The sequence below is a fragment of the Tachyglossus aculeatus genome, chromosome X1 (genome assembly GCF_015852505.1).
Source record: "Tachyglossus aculeatus isolate mTacAcu1 chromosome X1, mTacAcu1.pri, whole genome shotgun sequence".
NCBI lineage: Eukaryota > Metazoa > Chordata > Mammalia > Monotremata > Tachyglossidae > Tachyglossus > Tachyglossus aculeatus.
The window spans coordinates 122,276,078-122,282,077 of NC_052101.1; positions in this window are offsets into that span (position 1 = coordinate 122,276,078).

The window sequence follows — 6,000 nt, forward strand, 5'->3', positions numbered from 1 at the left end:
CCACAGCACCTGTATATATGTATATATGGTTGTACATATTTATTACTCTGTTTATTTATTTATTTATTTATTTTACTTGTACATTTCTATCCTACTTATTTTATTTTGTTGGTATGTTTGGTTCTGTTCTCTGTCTCCCCCTTTTAGACTGTGAGCCCACTATCGGGTAGGGACTGTCTCTATGTGATGCCAATTTGTACTTCCCAAGCGCTTAGTACAGTGCTCTGCACATAGTAAGCGCTCAATAAATACGATTGATTGATTGATTGATTACCTTGTGGACTGGAAACGTCTGGAGGGTAGGGACTATATCTGCCCTTTAGCATGAACCCTAACTGTACTGCTTGCCCTGTTGATGCTCAATAAAATATTATTGATAACTGACTGGTCTTTCCAGAATAAGAGAAGTCAGTTCATTGGCTTAATAAAGTGCTCGACTCTCTGGAGGTAGTAGAGGTTTTTTTATGGTAATGGAGATAATGGTACTTTTTATACTTACGTGCTAAGCACTGGGGTAGATGCAAGATAATCAGGTTGGGCACCCTGTCCCACATGACGCTGACTGCAGAAGTGGAAGACAGACCTTTATCCATTTTGGGAATTCTCAAGGAATCAAATCAAGGTAATCATCATCAATCGTATTTATTGAGCGCTTACTGTGTGCAGAGCACTGTACTAAGCGCCTCAAGACCTCACCTGCCAGTTAAGTGCTCTAGGTGGATTCAGTTGAATCCTACTGGCTTCAAGTTTTCTAGCCTGATAAACTTCAGCAGTGAGTAGCAGAGAAAGAGTGTGGGTTTGGGAGTCAGAGGACCTAGGTTCTAATCCCTGCTCTGCCACTTGCCTGCTGGGTGACCTTGGGAAAGGAACTTCATTTCTCTGGACCTCAGTTTTCTCATTTATGAAATGGATTCAATACCAGTTCTTCCTCCCTCTTAGACTGTGAACCCCTGGTGGAACAGGGACTGTTGTCTGACCTGATTATCTTGTATCTTCCCCCATGCTTAGTACAGTGCTTGGGACACGGGGAACTCTTAACAGATGCCATTATAAGTACTATTGTTTTAGTAAAAGTCTGTGCCTGCTGGATTTCTAGTATAACTTCCATTTCTTTGCCAACTTTGGTAGGGTAGGTTCGGATCAGCAGAGGAATCGGTACTTCATGGCCTGCTTCAACGGGAAACAGCTTGGCTTAGTGGATAGAGAAACAGAAAGACCTGGGTACTAATCTAATCTAATCTAACTGTGCCTCAGTTCCCCTCACTTGCAAAATGGGGATTCAACATTTGTTCTCCCTCCTACTTAGACTGTGAGCCCCATGTTGGACCCGATGGTCTTGGATCTACCCCAGTGCTTAGTATGGTGTTTGGCATATAGTAAGGGCTTAATAAATACTATCATTATTATTATTACGTGGGACAACTTGATTACCTTGTATCTACCCCAGCGCTTAGAACAGTGCTTTGCACATAGTAAGCGCTTAATAAATGCCATTATTATTATTATTATTATTGTTATTGTTATTATTATTATTACAGATACTGAGGGGCCCCTGAAGGTTTATCAGAGTGCTGATCTGGAGCTAATCAGTGTCCAAGGGGTTAAATGTAATGCAACCCAATCCTCCCCCTTCCCCACTAATTTCCATGAGGTGGACGAGGTCCAGCCAATGAACATTTCAGGCTTATCACCACTACAGCTGCTTGGACCCAACTTAAAATACAAGCTGGTCTGGGGAAGGAGAAGCTGTGGGGTTTAGGGCTTTGCCCTTGAGGTTTCATGACTTTTCTCGGGGCTATCCCCTCCTCTCAATGGTCAATGATTGGTGATCTGGCTGCCCGGATCAGCATGAAATCCATCTCGGGGGCAGCAGGGAGGGCCAGGTCCTGTTTGAACTGGAGATCCCCAGGGAGCCTTGCTTTGCCATCAGAGCCCGGAGGCTTTGGAACAGCATTTGCTCCAGGCATAGGCCTCTGTTCTTCTGAAAGACCTGTGAGCCAGAGAAGGCCACAGCTTTCTCTCGGAGAGGGTGGGGGGCACGGAGTTCTAAATTCCAGCCAGCCGGCAATGTGGGTTCCCCTGGTTCCGCAAAACCTTTCCCCCAGGGATGAAACAAACCGATCCCCCCGGGGATCTTGGGGGCACAAACAGATTTCAACGTTGTCTCAGTCTTAAATGCCAGGATTAGTGTTGGTTTAGAAGCAGAGGCTCGGTAATCCAGGGATGGGATTGCATCAGCCGCTGAGCAAGGTTTCACCGTCAGCCGCTGAACAAGGTTTCACGTGTCGGAGAATCTGGCCCTGCTCAGTCAGCGCCATGGGCCTCCTGCGAGGCTCTCGTTTTCAATGCAGATGAACACAATTTGGACTCTGGCTGTCTGAAAGTGGTGCACCTGTTCCCCTGGAGTTAGGGGTGTTCTCAGGTAAACGGTCATGAGCTGGTCTTCATCTTTAAACCAAGGGCCAGACCTCAATCAATCCATCAATCGGTGGTATTTATCGAGTGCTTACTGTGTGCAGAGTGCTGTAATAAACACTTGGGACAGTACTGGCCTAGTGGATAGGGCATGGGCCTAAGAGTCAGAAGGACATAGGTTCTGATCCCAACTCTGCCACATGTCTGCTGTGTGACCTTGGGCAAGGCACTTCACTTCTCTGTGACTGTTACCTCATCTGTAAAATGGGGATTAAGAGTGTGAGCCCCATATGGGCCAGGGACTGTGTCCAACCTGGTTACCTTGTATCTACCTTAGCACTTAGAACAGTGCTTGGTACATAGTAAGTGGTTAACAAATATCATTATTATTATTATTAGAGTTGGTAGACACAATCCCTGCTCTCAAGGGGCTCACAGTCTAGAGGAAGCTTGGAAAATCAAGTTGCTATAGGCAGAGCCAACGTAGTGATGTGACACCCTCAGCGTGGCCTAGTGGAAGGAGCCCGGCCTTGGGAGTCAGACACCCTGGGTTCTAATCCTGACTCCACCACTTGCCTGCTGTGTGAGCTTGAGTAAGTCACTTCACTTCTCTGTGCTTAAATTCCCTCATCTGCAAAATGAGGATTCAGTGCCTGTTCTCCCTCCTACTTAGACTGTGAGCCCCATCTAGGACCTGATTGTCCTGTATGTACCCCAGCACTTAGCAGAGTGCATGATACATAGTAAGTGCTCAACAAATGCCATCGTTATTATTATTATTATTATTACTACTAATAATAATAATAATAATAATCTGGCCTACTGCAGAGGCCAGTGACTTGTGTCTGTTAATCACAAGCTTGATAGTCAAAGCAACAGCAGGAGATATAGCCTAAAAGACTACACAGCAGCATGGCATAGTGGCTACAGCATGGGCCTGGGAGTTAGAAGGTGATGGGTTCTAATCCCAGCTCTGCCATTTGTCTGCTGTGTAACCTTGGGCAAGTCACTTCACTTCTCTATGCCTCAGTTACTTCATCTGTAAAATGGGGATTGAGACCGTGAGCCCCACATGGGACAAGGGACTGTATCCAACCCAGTATGCTTGTATCCACCCCAGGGATTAGAATAGAGCCTGGCATATGGTAAGTGCTTAATACTGACCATAATTATTATTATTCTAGTATCTACCCCCAGTGCTTAGCACAGTGTTTGGCCCATAGTAAGCACTTAACCAATAAAACAAACACTCCACTCACTATTCTTTTCATTCCTCTCAAAATCACTTTCTAATCATACCTCACTCTCAACTCTCTCACCTCCATCCCAATCAATCAGTTGATCCATCATATTTATTGAACACTTGCTACGTGCAGAGCGCTGCACTGAGGGCTGGGGAGAGCACGATACAAAAGAGTTGGTAGTCACATTCCCTGCCCATGATGAGCTCACAGTCACTCCAGTTCCTTCAGCTTGGAAGTCCCTCCCTTCTTCTCTGCCCACACACCCAATCCCAAAACCCAGCAAACCACATTTCTTGCTATAGTCAAAGCCCTCTGAAAAATCCTGGCTCTTCCAACAAATCTTCCCCAATTAACTTCCAACCTGTCACCTCTAGTGCTCAGGTATTTATTCAGACTCCTCCTCACCTGTGTATAGGTATAATCAATTATACAATCCGTTTGGATTACTCTATTTATAAATATTTTTATATCCATCTCCCCACAAGTGTAAGCTCCTTGAGGGCAGGAGCTCCGTCTTGTACTTTCCCAATAGCAATAAATGCTGCTGCTGCTACTACTAACTGTGCTTGGTACATAGTAAGTGCTTAACAATACCATCATTGTTACAACTGCTATTATGGCCAGTTGGATTTGAACCACACTAGAAACCTTGACAGTAAGAGATCAGTAACAAGAAAGGATTAAGAACATAGATGCCTATCAATCAGTGGTATTTACTGAGCACTTACTGTGTGCAGGCCACTGTACTAAGCCCTTGGGAGAGCAAAATGTAACAGAGTTGGTAGAGAGGATTCCTGCCCACAGAGAACTGCCCCCTAGAATTGACTTGACGTTGAGAGCTCAACTGACCTGAGCCCTGCCTCCAGGCAGGTAAACGCCTAAACCAAAGGAGTGAACATGGGCCCAGCTCTGCCACTTGCCTACTGGGTGACCCTTGAGAAAATCACTTCACTTCTCTGTGCTTGTTTCCTCATCTGAAAAATGGGGATTCGATACCTGTTTTCCCTCCCTCTTACTGTCTGATCTCAATCAATCAGTGGTATTTATTGAGCTCTTAACTGTGTGCAGAGCATTGTACTAAGTGCTTGGAAGAGAACAACATAATAGTTATAACTGTGTGTGTGTGTGTATATATATATATGTTACATGTAGCACTATAAATATCTCTTTGTAGTGTATTCACCCCAGCACTTAGTACATAGTGTTTAAAGAATACCACAATTGTCATTGCTGTTATTATTATTATTACTACTATTATTATTACCAGAAGTTCCCAAGTGCAGACGTCTGATAATTTTGCCATGACCAACAGTCTACCCAAATAATAAATGTCCCCATCAAAAATGACCATTTTCACATATTTGCTGAGATTCCTTTAGCTTGAAGTCATTTATTCTTGTTAACCTACCTTTCCAAATCAGTCATTCAATCAATGATATTGATTGAGCGTCATCGGAGAAGCAGCAGAGCCTACTGGAAGGAGCATGGGCCTGGGAGACAGAGGACCTGAGTTCTAATCCTGACTCTGCCACCTCCCTGCTGTGACCTTGGGCAAGTCACTTCTCTGTGGCTCAGCTTCCTCATCTGTAAAATGGGAATTTGATACCTTGTTCTCACTTCTCCTTAGAATGCAAGCCCCATGCGAGACAGGGACTGTGTCCCACCTGATTATCTTGATATTTACCCCAGTGCTTGGTACGTAGTAAGCGCTTAAAAATACCATGATGACGATGATGAATATTAAAGGCCTTAGCGAGCATTTGAGTCCTTTCAAAAGGTGCTGGCACAACCAAATGATCCTTGAAAACCGCTGGCCTAAAATCTTCTAGGTCAAACAGCTGTTTTATCAATTTAACTGGACTCCACCTCCCCCACTCTGGTCTTCAGGCGAGAAGGTCTGGTTTTTTACACTCCCCCCAGGAATGGTGTGTGCTGCATCCCCTCCCCCAGGAGCAAGAGACAAGAGGATGAACGCCTAGACTTTTATTGCTGGGTTTGTGCCCTCTGGAACTTGGCGGACCAAAAGGGAGGGAGGAAGATGGGGGGGGGGGGGGGGGGGGAGTCAGTCATACGTGGCTTTTTAGTGGTATTTACTATGTTCCAGGTACTGTTCTAAGTGCTGGGGCAGATACAAGATAATCAGTTTGGACACAGTCCATGTCCCACATGGGGCTCACAGCCTTAATTCCCATTTTACAGGTGAGGTAACTGAAGCACAGAGAAGTGAAGTGATTTGCCCAAAGTCACACAGCAGACGAGTAGCAGAGCTGGGATTGAAACTCAGGTCCTTCTGATTCCCAGACCACGTTCTGTCCACTAGCCCATGCTGCTTCTCAAGCAG